The 19,059-nt window shown below is 41.2% G+C and overlaps 1 protein-coding gene across 7 annotated transcripts in view; it reads left to right on the top strand.

Moving 5' to 3' along the window:
* LOC126428097 (poly(rC)-binding protein 3) overlaps positions 1 to 19,059 on the top strand; it is a 503,159-nt gene that overhangs the window by 528 nt on the left and 483,572 nt on the right. The window lies entirely within an intron of this gene.

Below are 19,059 nucleotides of genomic sequence, written 5' to 3'. Positions count from 1 at the left end.
ACCTAATCATCTTTCAGCAGTTTGCCCTCCCTTGTCCTTACCTTCCACGAAAAATTTAGATTGCCCATGCTTGACCTTCTCTTGTACCAGTACACAGTAGAAGGATCCCATCGTAAATTGCATCGTGCTACACCATTTAGATCTTTTTGTCTACTTTGCCAAATTTTGTTGCGCAACTTTCACAGAGTTCTTAGAAATGCCCTGTTTTCTTTCAGCCAGCACAACTTTTATATTCCTGTTTCCAACCAAACCCCATGCCCTCCACTACTATAAAATTAGCTTTTTAAAATATTTTCCGAATTGTTTTAGTCCTTTCCACCTTACCTTCCAAGCATGTCCGGAGAAAAAAAAATTGGAAACCTCTATAACTTCTGTTTGGGAAAAATAACAGCAGATGCTGTGCATATTGCTAAATTTCAGTACCTCACCTTTTGTGAACCACCCGAACATTCTGCATACTTTTCCAAAGTCTCCATGCAAGCCTGACGGCATTGGAATGACTGTCAACTTGTAATAAAATAAGCAAGAAAATAAATTTTATTATTATTATATACCATTCCAAACACTTTCCATTGTTATCTGTCCTTCCGAATTCAGTCTGGTGGAAACCTTCCTTTAATTAAAGTGGTACTTCGCCAAAGGAAGGTAGAATGCAATGGTAAGTAGAACAAGAGGGCATGGGTGAGTGTTGGAGCAGGACTCTGCTGCGAATTATTTGCTTATAGTCTTGTATTTTATTAGACACATGGAATGAGAGAGTGTATAATAAATAAAACATCTTAATGCCATGGTTCACAGTATTATTGAAGGAAATTTTTCAACAGTGGTTAATCCTGTACAGCACATAAGCCATATAATGATTTTAAAGCTGCAGTAGCCTACATTAATAATTACCATGGTCAGATGTCACATATTGGGAAATCTGCTAATAGACTTCCACATTAGATGTGCAAACAGCTGATCAAACCATATACTTAATTCTTTCAATTTTGGCCACTGGGAAGCAGAGTAAATGACCCAATCAGTTTGCTGTGATATCATACAGCGCTGTTTAAACATGGCACCTTATCTGCAAATAAATTGCTTGAGTAAAACATTAATAGAGAATCCACTTTTGATTGTCACTTACATTGAAATGAAAATTAATGTAATTACAGATGACAATAGAAAACACATTACATCTCGATGAAGTAAAATTTCTGTAGAGAACTAAGAAAAGGTATTAGGAAATTATTTTTATGCACTAATTGATTGGTAAGTTTACCTTTAGTCTTTCCATGTAGGCTATTATAATGCTGCAGTGTATAGGGCTAGTTATTCTATATATTTTTTTCGTATTTTGCTGATATAGAAAGTTGGTTGCAACAAATGTTAGTGGCATGCAAACCACGAATCATAAACAGCCAATAAGTCATGTCTGTCAGAAGTCTTTTGAGCTGTAAGGGCTTTTCCCTTCTGAAATTTTGTTTTACCTTTGTGAGAAAATATCTAGTAAGTTGTTAATGAAGTTGGTTTATGTGGTATCTTAACACCACAAGTGTCAGTAAAGCATGTGGTAGTCATAAAGTAAGTTTTCATCTAAATATTAATTATTTCAGTTGCCAAAGAAAACTTGCAGCACTGTAAAACTCCAGTTGTTTTTTTACAAAATACAAACTGATGGCTCAACAGCAGTTGTATCTATCTACCATCACAGTACAGAAAATGGTCATGGTTTATGCAGTAAACTTAAGAGAAGTCATGTTGCTTTACACATTTCACATTAAGAGGAGTGTTTTGGACCACGATTTCAAGGGTCAGGCCTACATGTTCGAAAGGTAGTGTGGGTGGAGAGAAATGTATACTCGCTTTGTAACAGCAGATGGAAATATTTGAAGGCGCATACAGGTGCTACCTTCCAGAGGCAGGAAATTCTGCAGGAGGAAGGAAAGATATGAAAGAGAGACAAGTAAGGCTTATGGTGGTTGCATGCAGAACTGGAAGCTGGACCGTCATGCTTATCAGTTTTGATAGAGCTTGCTGAAATCCCTTTGGCCTCCACAAAGTGGATGCTCTGAATGTGCCAAACTCAGATGTTTGGTCCTTTTGCGTATGTAACTTTCAGTTGTTTAAAGATTGGTCAGTGAAATTCAAAACATATTCCCGTGTTTATCTTCTTGGTGAGTTGGAAGGTGGATATATCTCAGAATGAATGTAAAACTAGTTTGAACTTCTGAATCCTTTAGTTGGAAAGCCAGATATCGTCATAAGACAAGCTGTAACTGCATGCAGAAAAATTAAAACAGTTCTGTTTCTTGCTACATGATTAAGTTATGAATACTTAACACATCTCTAATCATACTGTGTTCACTTGTATACTTAATATGTAGTATAGCCAGATTTATGAACCCTTTCCAATTCTTTGCTCTACTGCTTTAATTAGCCCTAAAGGAATTTTTATGAATGACACTGTGGTCTGCAGCAGGATCAGTTGCCATACATTTTGTTAAAAGCAGATCATATGCAGCATTGTTCTTTACCTTGTGATTGGCTTTGGTTTTAATGCTGTCAAAACAAGGCTGGTTCTCGTAACACTTCCAGTTTTTCACAATCAATACCCTTAAGATAGACAAACATGTTTTGCCATATGGCAGTTAAAATTGTGTACAGTTCTTTGTTGGCTACTCTGAAAAGCGTTCACTGGTTTCATCTAGGAGAAAAGGGGAGTACTCATCAAATAGAAGAAATGTTGAGCTATTGACAGGCGCACACACAAGAGGACGGAAACTTGCTACATCCGTTGTTGAGCTACAGTACAATCGCACAATGTGTGTGTGTGTGTGTGTGTGTGTGTGTGTGTGTGTGTGTGTGTGTGTGTGTGTGTGTGTGTGTGGGGGGGGGGGGGGGGGGGGGGGGGGGGGGGGGCACATGTGCACCCAGACTAAACAGTTCTGGTATTTGGTGGGTGGTCTTCTTTACTTACCAGTTATTTACATTCCGCCAGAATTTTTGTTTACTATGTTTCTGGTTTCTTTGGCAAATATATAAACATGGCATAACATAAAAATTTTCTTCAAGCCCCTGTTTTGCTTATAGTGACAGTTTAGTGTAGCAATCACTGAAGTTAAAGCTGTAGAACCTTAGATTTAAAAATGCAAAGCACTACTCAAGGAATCTGACACAGTTCCAGCTGACCTAATGGATGGTGTACAGTTAAGTCATGTAAACATGGAAAGAGAATAATACTCGACTGTGGAAAACATTGAGCTGTCAACTTTTGTGCTGTCCTTTATGCTGTAGAGGCAGTACTTATTAGTGAAATAGGATGTTTACATTTTATACTTTCAAATTTGTGTCTCATAATTGCTAATAAAATTGCTGTCAATATGGAACTCGCACATGCCGACTAAAACACTGTATTACAAGGCATTCTTTGGATTTTGTTGAAGGATATGAGTAAATGAATCAATGTTACTAGTGCAATGGACTGCTGGAAATGTGAGCTATAACGTGAAGTTTTGTGTTCTGCTTCTTAGACAGTGCAGAAATACTCCTTTGCTCTATTATCAGAATGAAAGGTAAGAACTTTTCACTATAATCGCTCTCGCTTTGTCAAAACTTAGAAAAATAGTTTATTTCTTGCCATTCAGGAGCATCTTTGTCAGCTGTAATACACACACGGTTGTGCACTGTTTACACACTTTCATATGTAGATATTGTTATGCCCCCAAAAAAGTTATTTGATGCAGTGAAAGTATTATAAAATTTATTTTGGTGTCACACAATAACACGTCCCAAGTGGCTTGAATCACCAAATGCATTCAATAAGGGGAGTGCATTTGAGTTTCCTTCATAAAAACAAGGAATTTCCATCCAATAAATAATTTCAGAATGTATAGGGTGGTTATGATTGAAGCACAGGTACTCGCAGTGGTCCACTGTGGTCTATAATTACCACATGGCAGCAAAACTTGGTAGAAATGGTAATGTGTTATTGCGGAATGATTAACGTTGGAAAAAGATTAGTTCCAATTTTGAATACAAGAAAAACTTATAGAAATGTTTCCATTTGTAATGCATTAGGAACAGGGTATTGGCTGAAAAGCTCAAACAAATGAGAAAAGTATAACATTTATTTTATTGTTAACCACTGCTTACACAGGTTGTTCAACATGAGCAGTTAAGATGTTGATCAGATGCTGCACCCATAGAACATTTGATTAACACTTGCTTGTAAGAGTTCCAATGAATTCTGAGCAACTTGTGCTGGTCTTAGTCAGGTAGAGGCGGAATGTCTCTCTGATAAACTCATTCTTTTAGATATCTGCAGAGCGAAAACTCACACGGACTCCGATCAGCTGCAGATTACTTGTTCATTAAAGGTCGCATTAAGCAGATCTTTCATTGGGCGAGTGACATGAAGCACTATGCCATCTTGTGTGGAAACTGTGGCTTCCACACAGTTACATTTTTCCAAAGCAGAAATTGCATGCTGTACAAGATGGTCTCAATAATGGGCAGACATCGCTATACACCTGACAGACCCTTGGGGTGTACTCTGTTCAAAGAGAAACAGACAGAAAATAAAGGTGCTTGCGAATCCCCGCCACACAGTAACATATAGCGAGCACAGTGGCTCTTTGGGCACAACATGCAGTTTAACAGTGCCACGCATTTGATGGTTCTGTGTATTCGGTGCAACTTTTAGTGTAAAATGTGGCTCATCAGTCATAAGAATATTGCTCGGTATTGTCACCAGTGACGATCCGTGTCAAAAACCAAAGAGCAAATTCAGAATGTTTCTGTGGATCACGAGGTTTCAGTTGCAGCACTGCCTGGATCTTGTGCAGGTAGTGGTGTAATATAGACCACAAAAGTTCCTGTACTATAGACCACGGGATGGTCAATTCTCTTTTCACTGCTCGAGCACTAGCTTGCCCGGGGCACATGCCGCACGGTCAGTTATGGCAACGGCAATCTCGTTATAACTTTCACCAGGATAGGACGCCTTACTCTTCCAGGTAGCACACTAGGCTCACCAGTGTTTTTGAATTTCATTATCAACTCCTTTAAACCATTTTATGACATCAGGCCTCCCCTCAGACCTTTGTCGGTTATACTCTCTCAATGAATCACTGTAATTGACAATTGAGATATCGTAGAATCGTGCAAAAAGTGTACGGTACTAGATTTGCACTTGGTGGTAAAAATTGGAACTACTTTTATTTTCCCGTGTAAATCGGTTCCACATTTATGCCTTAGTGTACCCACAGAGTTTCACTGCTATATGATTATTACAGACCACACTGCTCCTCTGTGAGCAGCTGCATTTTAGTTATAACCGCCTGGTAGCTGATTCATTGCTATTCCTACTTTCTCTCACCTGTTTGAAATTGTATCAAATGTTGTATTGTAAAAGATTGCATTTGTGCAGTTTAATACATCACAATGTCAAATGTAGGGATACATGGCAGTCTATTGAGACATGGAACATGGCTCCACTAATTATGTGTAGCTGCTTATACCTATTCCTTTGAGAACCCATTATTTTTATATCTGTGATGGTTAGTGGGCATTAGGCCATAATCGTGTCCTTGTGCTGGATATATCAACCGAGGGTACCAAGCCTTCGATAGTAGTTTCAAAGTTAAATATTCTCAGCAAGTTTGAAACTACTATCTGAGTCTTATAGCCTTGCGTGCTGTCTCCAGCATTAAACAGAGAAAAGTGCTTTGGACTGTGGCCTAATAACAGAAATTGCTGAGGATGTAAATACTGGTTGTGAAGGTCTACAGTGTATGACTTTATTTATTTTTTCTTGGTAGTTATCATTTGCATACCTATGTGAAGTTTCGTGTATGGAATATTTTAGGTTTAGGGCACATGCTATGTGATGAGTATTAGTGCTGATATTGTGACAGGAGAATCTGAAATAATTGTTGGTCAGCAGCAGAGACAGTTAATTTTAAATTCCCTAATGTTAAAAAATACCTGTATCATTTAAGTCCCCCCCCACCCCCACCCCCCCCACCCCTGCAAGGAGAGTGCACACATTGTGGCATGTTTTAACAATGAAATTCAACATTATTGGATACTGTTAAAATATTTCTTAGAAGAAAAAAATTAGTTTCTGTTTAGTGTGTGGCTCTCTCCAGCCCATAACTTCATAAATTACTTGCATCTCTCTCTTCATTCCCACCCAAAATATTTTGCCCATGGGACTGTACACAACAGGTACATCCTTGCGAATATCTTAATTACAGGGCCTCTGTTTTTTCATTATATAGTTTTGTAAATGTGTAACAAAAATAGGAGATACAGAATGGCTTTCAGTACTTCCAATCAGAAGGTGGAATTCCTAATACTGGCAGTAGAAACAGCAGAATATGACAATCATAGCTTTCAAAACTTCTACGCTCATTCTTCAGAAAGGAAAGACGCCAGGCTGGGGCTGGGGAAGGTTAGAGAAGGAGATCACTCACATTGTAGGTTGAGAGGGACCTGCATCATCCTCACAACAGCTGAATTTTGTGTCTGTTTTTTGAAACCTTTTTCGGTCTATCCCTGCTTCCTCCCTGAAGGAGAAATGCAGAGTTATTAAAAAAGAAGGATCCAGTTTAATTTTTATGTCTTAGAATATAAATTGGAAGTGAAAAATTTAAAATGTGCTCGAAATTGCAATTACCACCAATCTAGCACTGGTGGTAGTTACACCAATGACTGTTAGGGTGCTTGTCAGCAGGCATTCAGTTCGCATTGGTGGTAAGGTAGCTGCTGTACAGTATAAGGTTTTCTGCCTTGTTCAGAAGCAAGTCAACAGTCTCAGCGCAGATGACATTTCGTCTCCGCTGTATTGATCTACCATCTAGGAAAAGCAGAAGCTATTGGTTTAAGCAATTCTGGTCACTGCAAAGGATGTCTGATGTGCAGCAAAAGGGGGCTGAGTGAACATTTATAACTTGGGTTTGTAAACTTTGTCTTCCAGTTTCCATCTATATGTAGATTATTCCTATCTAATTTATATTTTCTGAAATAAAAATTACTCAAAATGTATCCTTCTGTTTGAATAATCCTGTAAAGTTTGGAAAACTAGGATTAGTATTTTTCACTGCAAGTACTAGGAAACCAAAGGTAAGTACTGGCCAACTATTTTGTTCTCTTGTAATTTAACAAGTTTGTCATTTGCATTTTCTTGCGATTTTCAAATGCATAACAAGTGCTGTGTAATGTCACTGAACTTGCCAACTGGTCAGCAACAGCTTATGGAGAGGAAACAAAGGGCAATCAAGTTTCTGTGCAACAAGTACATTCAGCTGTACAAGGTAGTTATTGTGCAATATGTCTCGGTGGTTTAAAATTTGATTAAAGTTAACATGCAAATCTTAAACTAGTGGAGACCAACTTACTTCCACCACAGACAATTCTACTTGCACAGTGGCTGCAATCGAGCAACCTTTTGACTCACTTTGCTCTGCTGTTACATTTAATCTCGTGACTGCAATATGCCAAACTTCTGAAGTACTGATTACTAAGAAGGAAGTACTGTATAATGTTTCTGTATTATTACACTTGTCAAATTGCTATTGTGAAAAGGACAGAATTAAGTCAAGACCAGTTATTGCATTGTGCATCCAAAGTTGGAAATCACAAAAATTTCATGATTATTACTTTCATGGTTTTATATTGGCTGTAGTCTTCTTTGGACAGTGATTGTTAAGTTTCACCAAATTATGTTATGATGAAATCTTCATAAAAAGGCAAGGAGGAGATTACAAGTGTACTTCCTTAAAATTTTCTTAATTTCCACAAGTCATACATGTAACAAGAGTTTGCCATTTTTATCATCCCCTTAACTGCCAATTTGATGACATGGTTTTCTCCATTTGCAAGGAAGCAGTAGTGAAATCATAAGGCTGTGGGCATGCTTTCATAACTTCCACCAAGACTTTGATCAGCATATGAGCCAATAGGTCAACTGAAGCTACAGTAGCAGTGTGCTATACCATCAAAATAGTGCTAGAAGAGCCCACATCTCATGGTCTACAGTGTAGCATTGCTGCCTCAGGATCACAAGGTGCTGCATTTGATTGTCAGCCGGGTTGAAGTTTTTTTTTTACTCATTGACCTGATGTTTGTGTTCCCCTAGTCACTTCACCTCATCTTCATCACAAAAATGCACAAATCATCAAAGAGAAAGACTTGCAGCAAGCAGCTGAACATCCCTTATGGAGTTGCCCTGCTAATAATGCCGCACCATCAGTTAGTTTCATTAGTAGAAACAATCTCATTGGCTATGGCTAAGCCATCTCTCAACAGTATTCTTTCTTCATGCTTTCCTAGTTCTGCAAGATGTGCAGGGGAAGTTTGTAATTTAGAAGAGAGGTGCTGTCACAAGTAAAGATTGTGAGTAATGCTGTGATGGTAAAGTCGGTAGAGCAGGAGCAGTCGGCTGCGAAAGACCAAGGTACCGGGATCAAGTCCAGCTATGGGGTACGATTGTAATCTATCAGGGAGTATCAGTTTGTAAGATGGCTAGCCCCTCCCAGACATAATTCGTCGTGAAGCTCTTCTTTGTCCAAGTTGAAGTTGCACTTCTTTTTTCCTTTGTCATAGGCGACATAAAGCTGTATGAGGTGTTAAGTTGGTAGTAAGTACTTCATCTGCATGTACGGAGTGTTTCGCAATTATTAGTATTGCAGTCTTCTAGGGATTGCAGAAGGGACTGAATATGAGTAGATAAAAGTTCTGAGAAGCAACCCATCTCTGGAAATGTACCGTTTGGCTGCAGAATAAGTTTGAAGGTCGGATCACTTTCAAATTTCCCGCTTCACGCTAGTCACAAACAGAGAAGTCGCCAGTTGCTGTTTAACTATGACAACGTACCTATATCGGCTCCGTAGCCGAATATTTATTGTTGTTGCCTTCGGTGCGGAAGCATCTGGGCTCGATTCCCGGTACCTCTCAGATAGGGACGTCTGGAACAGGGTCCACTCAACCTCTTGGAACCGAAAAAGCTTCTGGAATAAGGAAGCAGCGGCACCATCAAGATTCATCTTCTGGCAATTATTGTTTGGAGGGAATAGCGACATGCTGATAACATGCCCCACGATCATAAATTGCTCCACGTATTATTGCCTTAACGGCAGCAGCGGACGACGAGTGCTCATGCTATGGGTCCGTGTAGAGCACACAGCCCAGAATTATTAGTATCAGCTCTGCGTACCGTGAGCGGGAGATTCGAAACTGATCCGAATTTGAACACTTGTGTTGACAGTGTTTTACGGCACAGACATACGGTCGCGAAAGAATCCTCATAATTCTACTTTTAAAAACTAAAATTTTTTCCGCTTTACTGTTGACATTGACAACTTTGTAACGCAGTTGCTAGAACCAAAAACAAGAAATTGATGGGCACGATTTTGAACGTATTTGTGGTGATACAGAAAAATTAGAGAAAAGAGACGTGAACTTAGTTCTCAAGACAAGTGCTCTGCTTTGACGGAGATATTCCAGACTCTGCTGGAAAAATTGGCATTTGCTGTTCTCTCTTTTTCCGGTCTACACAGTCATGTGAAAAGTTATTTTAAAGCACGAACCTTACCAGGAGTAAATTAGGAAGTAATTGTATTGATGAGAATTAGGAATCATACTCAAAATGAAAAACAAAATACAAACCTTTCTTTCCAAGGAATTGCAGGGCCATTGTTCAAATTAGTGTTTGCCAGTCATTGTCATAATTTAATTTTATTTGTACCTTACAGTTCAATTTTATCTATAAGTAATATCGTTAAGTATGATGCCAAGTTTTATTTAATATTCCTATAGTTTAACTAAGAATCCAATCTTTACTCAAAGTTTATTACCTTAAATTTTAGGGAGCGTTGTGGAGTGAAAGAAGACGTAGTTTCGAGCATTGAGAAAGATATGGTCAGAGGGTTTGGACATACAGAGAGGATGAACAAAAGGGGAGAGACGGAACTAGTATGAGTGTGTATGAGAGAGTTGGAAGGAATCGCTCTCAGCAATCACAACTGAATGAGATTGAGGGTGTACCTTCATAGTTTAAGAAATTTGTCTTTCAGAAGAAAGTTCACGCATTTTGATGTTGATATGTGGCACTGCCGACGAATGAGTTTGGGAAACAGTGGTCTTTATGCACCTGTGCCCACCAAAATCTTTCCTATCTCATCAAGATGCTTATGAGAGGTTCGAGGGTGGCAGCAGAATAGTTACACCGTTGTCCTCGAGTACCGGTTCTCTAAATTTACCCACCAGTGTTTCCTGAGAACGTCTACTACTTTCTTCTGTAGATTTCTATTTGTGTTCGTTGAGCGTCTGTGTTACACTTTAGTATGAACTATTTGAACCTTCGCAAACTTAGGATGTATAGTGAACATTACGCTATCGTGGGACACACCGCGGAGTCGGTACATGAACGATGTGTGAAGTTGTAGTAGTGTGTCTGGGCGGCACAGGAGTAAATCTCCGGGGCCTGGGCCGGTGGTGATCACAAAGCGGCCGGGCCTGATTTGTGGCTTGGCAGGCGGACCGCCCATTGTGGCGCACTGTGCCGCCGGCCATCTTTATTCTCGCTGCGCGTAACCGGCAGTATTGCGCGGTATTAAGGAGGCGCTCGCTTCTATAAATAATAGGACCAGCCCGGGGACGGTGGCGCCGCCTGGACCCTCTTCCTTGTTTACACCTGTCCCTGTCGCCGCCAGGTGGCGTATTTCTGGCTCTTGGAGACGTCTGGAAACCCGTGTACAGCAGTAAATGGTGAAATGCGTGCCATGCCACTAGTTGGTATTACGTCCCAGAGATGTCTTCTGCACTCAGTGGCGGGCTCCGTGAATGTTTATATATACTCTGACAATAGCAAGGAAAACTTCCCCCAAGAAGATAAATGTGATAACATCGAATATAAATAACTCTTTCCGAAAGCATTTGTCTGGAGTTTGGCGTTATATGGAAATGTACCATGATCGGTAAACAGTGCGGACAACAAGAAAATATCAAAGACTCGACCATGCTAATAATACTGATAAGCATTTTTTTCCCCACAAAGAATGTGAATGGTAACACCAATTTTGCCTGTCGGCCTCAGTTTTCGTGATACGGTGCACTGTATCTATAAAATAACTTGAAAATACTGCATGTTGGTTGCTTCGGAATTGCGTAATTAATTCATTGTTATTTATTTTTCACGGGATAATTGTTGGTAAACAACAGAAATACACTGACGTGATAACTCTTGGGTTACCCCCTAATACCGTGTTGCACCTCATATTGTCCGGCGTAGTGCAGCAACTCGGCTCAAGTCGTTGGAAGCCCCCTGCAGGGCCATGCTGCCTCTATAGCTGTCCGTAATTACCAAAGTGTTGCCGCTGCAGAATTTTATGCACGAACTGAGCTTTCGATTATGCCCCATAAATGTTAGATAGGATTTATATCAGGCGATCTGGGTGGCCAAATCATTCGCTCCAAATCTCCAGAATGTTCTTCGTCCAATCGCGAACAATTGTGACCCGGTGACAGGGCTCATTGTTAGGGAACATGAAGTCCATGAATGGCTGCAGATGGTCTCTAAAATAGCCGAACATAACAATTTCCAGCCAATGATTGGTTCAGTTGGACCAGAGGACCCACTCCATTCGATGTAAGCACAATCCACACCATTATTGAGCCACCACAAGATAGCACAGTGTCGTGTTGACAACTTGGGTCCACGGCCTCGTGGGGTCTACGCCACACTCGAATCCAACCGTCCGCTCTTACCAAGTGAAACTGTGATTCACCTATTAGGTCACAGTTTCCCAGTTGTCTGGGGTCAAACCGATACGGCCACAAGCCCAGGAGAGGTGCTGCAGATGCTGTTAGCAAAGGCTCTCGCGCCAGATTTCTCCGCAGTGCCCGAACGGGTATCTCCATCGTACGCCCGACATTGAGGAAAGCGGTTGTTTCACGCAGTTTCGCTTGTCTGTTAGCAGTGACAATTGCACGCAAACGCTGTTGCTCCCGGTCGTTAAGTGAAGGTCTTTGGACACTGCGTTGGCTGCGGTGAGAAGTGATGGCTGAAATTTGATGTTCTCCGCACAACCTTGAGACTTTAGATCTCGAAATATTGAATTCCCTAAGATTTCCGAAGTGGTATGTCGCATGCGTCAAGTTCAAACTACCGTTCCGTGTTCAAAGTCTGTGATTCCCATCGTGCGACCATAATCACGTCGCAGACCCTTTTACATGAATTATGTGAGTATAGATGACTGCCCTTTTATATCTCGTGCACGCGATACAATCGCCTTCTGTATGTGTGCATACCGCTATCCCACGACTTATGTCACCTCAGTATATATACGAGGGCTATCCACAAAGTACATTACGTTTTGGAATTAAAAATAAAGTATTGGAAATTTTTTTATTATATACAGATGAAAGCCACACTTAAGCACTACTTTTCTACATAGTTGCCATTTAAATTAAGGCACTTATCGTAGCGATGGACGAGCTTGGAAATTCCTTCGTCGTAAAATTCGGCCGCCTGCGCCTTCAACCACGTGGTTACCTCTTCTTGAAGCTGTGCGTCGTCATCAAAACGCTGCATAGCCAACCACTTCTTCATTGCTGGGAATAAGTGGAAGTCGCTCGGTGCCAGGTCGGGACTGTACGGCGGATGAAGAGACAATTCCCACTTGAAGAGTTCGAGAACTTCACGAGTGGCATTTGCCATGTGGGCCCGGGCGTTGTCGTGAATCAGCAAGATCTTTGAGCCCAACTTTCCCCTGCGCTTGTTTTGTATTCCTCTTCTGAGGTTGTGCAGAGTTTGGCAATACCTTTGAGAGTTTATTGTTGTGCTCTTTCCAGGAAATCCCACAAGAATCACACCTTTTCTGTCCCAAAAGAGGTAACCACGTGGTTGAAGGCGCAGGCGGACGAATTTTACGACGAAGGAATTTCCAAGCTCGTCCATCGCTACGATAAGTGCCTTAACTTAAATGGCAACTATGTAGAAAAGTAGTATTTAAGTGTGGCTTTCATCCGTATATAATAAAAAAAATTCCAATACTTTATTTATTTTTAATTCCAAAACGTAATGTACTTTGTGGATAGTCCTCGTACAAGTAATTCCGTACGTGATCCTTAGTTCCACCCTTCATCGCCAGGATACAGAGGTGGCCGATGAGTCATAACGTTGCACGGTATTGCGCCGTGCTTTGACCATGGGAAGTGAGTTGTATTTTCGTGAATGTTTGTGTTTTGTGCGAATTCAGAAGAAGAAATAACTCACACCTGTATAAATACCCCAAATTCTTTTTGTTACATCTGTGGTGGGTTAATTCCCAAATCGGAAAAATGGAAGCTAATTCTCTTATAAAAAAAATGTTACGATCTTTAGTTTGGGTGCTGTTTGACATGTTATACTCCTGACAGGATGGTTAAAAAGCATCACGACACATGTCGTTTGATGTCCCCATGATGAGAGGGAAACAACGGGTCACAGAAGAGTATTACTTCTGTGTGACTAAACTAGCTGGGATCACTTCTAAAACAAAGAAAACTGTAAATACCCTTCCATCTGCTGTTAAGACCTGTGTGTCACAGTTATCAGGCTACTGCTGGACCTCACGAATGGACGTTCTTGAGGCAAAGTACCGTAGGAAATCAGAAAGAATATACAGGGTGAGCACAAAGTCTTGCCCTGATTATAAAAATTTATAACAGAATAACCGTTTGACATAATGATTTACATTTGATGCCGTTACATTGGTTAGTGTTAGACTCCGTCCTTGGGGCGTAATGTTTGGAAAGTAATGTCCGTATCGGTGGATTGGAAGGAACGGTCCAACACCCTGGCCACCCCGCTCTCCAGACTCCCTGACTTTTTTTCTGGGGCTGTATCAAGGACAGCGTGTTCGTTACACCAGTTGGTGACGTCGACGAACTGAAGGCCATGATACAAGCTGCTGTGGGTACTGTGACAAAACACATGTTATGAAACATCTGGCGGTAACTGGAATACCGCCTCGACATTCTCCGAGCTACCAAGGGAGCACACTTTGAGGTTTACTAACGTAAGTGGTCTTAAAAAAACCTACTAACACCATCCTATATAATGGCATCAAATGTAACGTATTATGTCAAACGGTGATTCTGTTATAAATTTTTATAATCGGGGCAAGACTTTGGCGCTCACCCTGTATTATTACGTATTCTCTCTTACGTTGCTCATTTCTTTTATTAATTTGTGTACACATGGTTTTGTTGTCCTTTTGCAACACACATTCAGGGTGTTCGAAAATTCCCGTTACAGACATCTAGTACTTTAAGAGGTGATTTAGTAGATAATATTCTGAATAAGAAGCCATATCTGGACCGTTTGAAATCATGTTGGTATAATGCGACGACTTTTACGAGTAACTGATTAAACGTGACCCAGTACATCACTTGTTTTAGAATTTCACTCGTTAACAACTAAAGAAATTGTTCGTATACTCGTTGAAGGGCTCTCTTCAACACGATGGAGTGCGACCTCTTCCAGTTCGGGTGTGCGGCGTTATCTTTGGGGCACCACAATCGCGCCTGCTGAAGGTGCAGGTAGCCCGTTATCGAAGTCGTTGCGTAATATGTGGCGAAAAGGGTATGCGATAGTCGGACGTTGTGGAGCACGATCTTGATAAAGGCGACGAGTAGCCCTTCGGTTATCGTGACCTTCGCCTTTTATAAGGATCATGTCAGCACATTCTGCAAATGTGTGCTCAGCCATGTTGCTCTAACACTCGGACACCCGAATGAGGCTCGAACCAGATCAGAGGGGCAGGGTAAATATCTAATGACGTCACTCCTGTCTACAAGTCTTGGAAGTTCGTAATGGGAATTTCCGAACACCCCGTATAATGCTATAATACATTGGCATTTACAGAAACCAGTATCACTTGGACACTAAGGCCAATACAGAAATTCTGAAAATAACCTCTGGATTCAGAGACGAATTGTCTTCTAGGAACAGTGCGTTTTGTTTTTTGATATTTTTTACCAGTGTAACCAATTGAAACAATAGCGAAATCTCATTTATTCATCCCTCTGTAATCCGTATGTTCCGATCATTCAGAACTATTTGTAGCCTAGGAGGTCTAGCGACTTTTCTGTGCGTCCAATACACGGAGACCAGCGCGAGCACCATACGCGCATTCTGTAGTTATAATTCCTTAATTTACAATCACGATCCCTGTTCCATTTGGCTCCAGATTAAATTAAACAAGACAATAGTTTTTTTATGCTACGTTACAGAAAAATGCTGTAAATTAGGCGGTTAATAATGAAGATATTGTATTGGTCTTGGTGACACAACTTAACTGAAAGAGAGGTCTGTTGGGATTCATGCTGAGGCCTCAGAGTAGATAATTTGGTAATGGAAGTAACAAAGTGTGTGTGTGTGTGTGTGTGGCGGGGGGGGGGGGGGGGGGGGTCGAGAGCTGCTTCAAACCAGTGTTCGGACTGACAATCACTAAAAAGTTAAGATCCACAGCTTTCTTCCCCCTGTGAACTCGACGATTCAGCTCGGCATACATGACATGGACAAAAATATGAAAAAACAGAAACACAGCTCATTATGATGCCTAATACTGTGTAGAAAAACAGTTGGCATTAGAAACAGCTTGCTGTTGTCACTGAATGGATAAACACAGGTCCTGTGTGGTTTTCAAGGGAATCTCGTACCTTTTTCCTGCAAAATAGTAGGTAGTTCAGATAACGGTGTTGGATGTGGATAGCGATGTTGGATGTGGATAGCGATCGTGCACCCTTTCCTCCAAAGCAGACCACAAAGGCTCAGTAATATTGAGAGCTGGTAACTGTAGTGGCCAGGAGAGATGCATTTCGTCGTCGTGCTCACAAAATTGCTCCTGGACGGCGCAAGCTGTGTGAATAGGGGCACAGTAGTCTTGGAACACAGCACCACCATTGAAGAACAGACACTGTATCATGGAAAGGGCCAGATCAACCAAAATGGTCACATAATCCATGGCAGTAATTTAAACTTCCAAAGTACCCATGAAGCCCACGGAATAGCGCGATACGTCTCCCCAAATCATCACCTAACCTCCGCCGTATTTCACTTTTGCGACGTAAACTTCGCCCCCAAGTTGGAAGAAGTGTGAAACAGACTCATCCGATAAAATAACATACTTCTACTGCTCTGTGGCCCAGATTTTGTGGCATCGGCATCGTGTTCTCCTTTTATGGGCATTTGCATCAAAAATGCATGGTTTTTGAATTCCAACTCGACCTGCATTTCCTTTGTCCTGGAGCTGCCTTCGATTTTGACAGGCTTCGCAAGAGCTACATTCACTTCTGCAGTGATTTTCGGCAGCTGTCGTCTTCTGTTCTTCGTCGCAGCCGTCGTCAGTGATTGTCCGTCACGATGACTCGACAAACATTTGCGTTGCGTCCGCGTTGTGACTTAGCGGATGATTCTTTATCTTGGATTCGGCGTCTCTTAAATAAAAAAAAATATACTGCGGCGACCTCGGTTACGGAAGCAACAACTTGCTCACGTCCGAAGTCACTTAGCCCCGACATAATGCGCTCTCAAATACATTGAGCGAAGTTCTGATTGCGACTCACACTTGGAAGGCATTGAGGACATTGTGCTGGCGCTGTTCTGGTCAAATGCAACAGCGCAACTTGCAGGCGTGGTTAGCATTTGCATTTATGTCCAAACATGTTCTTCTCACAGACTTTCCATGGTTTTGTCTAAACTCCTGTATCTCCCCTACTAAGGCGGCGCCATGGTTATTAAGGGACACGTTTTACATTCGGGAAGAGTTATGGGAGGACATGAAGTGAACGTAAAGATTTAGATTTTTATTGTTTTTTGTAAATTATAAAGAAATATGTGTGGATATGAGCCTGGTGCAAGCGTTTAGATTTGACGGCAGTTAGTGTTTTCCTGTCAATTTCGGTACTTTATTTATTTAACGGTTGCTCATGTAACCTCACGGGGCTGGATGGCCATCGTCCCAGACCTTTTTGTCCCAGAAAATCATAAGATGCGTAGGTGCTCCGCGTTAGTAGTCAACAAAGTAAATCACAGAAGCTGTCACCTTAAACGAAGTTTTGCTAATATCGGGATATCTCTTCTGTAAAAGTTTCCTACCCTGTGCTTATTGTAAGCTTTTAATTAAACCATTACCCGCCAGCCTCCCTTCCCTGTGTGTGTGTGTGTGTGTGTGTGTGTGTGTGTGTTTTGTATACGCACACAGTCCGTCATTTACGGTTTGCGCAAGTCATACACATTTATCAATAAGATTATCCCCATAATACGATGTCCATTTAGCTTATGGCCATAATCGCGTCACATTCAGGAGATTGGCAGCAAGCCAATCAAGTCAGCTTGTGTCCTATAATCGTGTTTTACATGTTGGTCAAAAAGACTTCATTGTAGTGTCACCACCATGCTCCTTTTACAATTATATTTTCACTAGAAGGGTTCGTCTGAATTTAAACACTGTAGTATAAACGCCATAGTTTCGAAGTTTATTTTCTGGCTCATCTCTGTCGTCTTGACATTATGGCTACGAAGTCTTTCACGACGGCGTTCTTGGATTAAAAGTTCTCGGTGAACTTCCCGCATCGGATAAAATCCTAAGCTTTCGATGATTACCTCCATGGTCGTCGTCTATGTATGGTCCGGTTTGTTGTGGCTGTTCAATGGAGATTTGTATCACCATTTGCCTTTTGTCCTTAAGAACTTGTAATTTTTTTGTGTATGTTCCTGTGAAATGTGTGTTCTTCCCAGTGACAACGCACCTATAGAAGACCATGCGTCAGCCCAACTGAGAAGTTCGTTATGCGCTCCACTTAATCCTCCAGTACTACGACGTAACTCATCTCAGTTTGTGGCGAGTGTCATTAGCATAACATACATTTAATAATATGCACATGGAAGTAATGATCAGCATAATAAAAGTCCACCGGAGAATAGATTTAAAAATGTTCCGTGCAGCACACTTCGCTAGCTAGCTTTTTCGCACTTTCTTTCGTAATCAACTATTAGAGAAAATGACGCGTAACTTTTTCCGGCTGAGGCCTGCTGTCTGCAGTCGTGAAAGTTATTTTGGTACCATGGCATTGGGAGATGCGTCACGCAGTGAACTGTTCCAGGCATAGCCAGCTTGTCGTTTACCGGGCTCTCTGTTAGTTGGAACCGTAGATAGCGTTATCTCGAACAACTTGCAGTCTTACGGTCGCGGTTAGCTATGAAGTATGCGCCCGCGGTTACAGTTTCAGCTTTTCTTGCAGAGGTCAGGCGTGTGATACGCAACGCAGTCACAATGAGGTTGTGTAAGCATTGAGCGCAGTGCTGTGCCGTGAGATGTTAGCAAAGGCGCCTAGTTGGCTTGCATGAAGAATAGCTCCTTAAATGTAAACTGAGCGAGCCAGCCTACTTGCTGCGGCACTGGATTGGCATTCGGGAGAAACAGGAGCCCTTCTGTCGTCCAGATCTGTGGTTCTTTTAAGCCGGTCCGGGCAGGTCAGTTATACCACCTGAAATAATGTAAATTTATTCTTATGAAAGGTACCTTTTCTCAGACACTATCGGGAATAAAAACTTGCAAAACATGTGGCTTGTAGGTGACCACATTTCTAATCCCTTAACAGAAGGATTTCTAAAAATATTGAAAACCCCTGTATTAAAATGTGCCCAGTACTCAGATTAATGTATTCTTTAATTTTGAACAAATTCTGGGAAGTGGAAGCTGAAAAAAGTATACTTTATTTTTTAAAAATACGACTTACGGTAAACAGTCTTTAAAGTTGTCAGTGCATTCCGACTCCATAAGTTTTGTTGTCTGCATCGTCTTCCATCTCATCTTGCAATGTCCCTTTTTCCCGCTCGTCTGCGTTGTCTTGCCCTTGTTTCAAGGTTTCTGATATCTCTCTGATGCCCTAACTCTTTCTTTACCTAAGCTCAACATTTGTTTCACTGTGAAACGACTGACAGTTTGTCGCAGTCTTTTCAGGACCTCGCACCTTAAGTTTCTTCGTTGAACGTTGCCACTGCTATAAAGACACAAAAATGCA

This window comes from Schistocerca serialis, chromosome 12 (assembly GCF_023864345.2).
Source record: "Schistocerca serialis cubense isolate TAMUIC-IGC-003099 chromosome 12, iqSchSeri2.2, whole genome shotgun sequence".
NCBI classification, from domain to species: Eukaryota; Metazoa; Arthropoda; class Insecta; order Orthoptera; family Acrididae; genus Schistocerca; species Schistocerca serialis.
The sequence above is the reverse complement of the archived record's forward strand: the minus strand, read 5'-3'. Positions and strand labels throughout refer to the sequence as shown.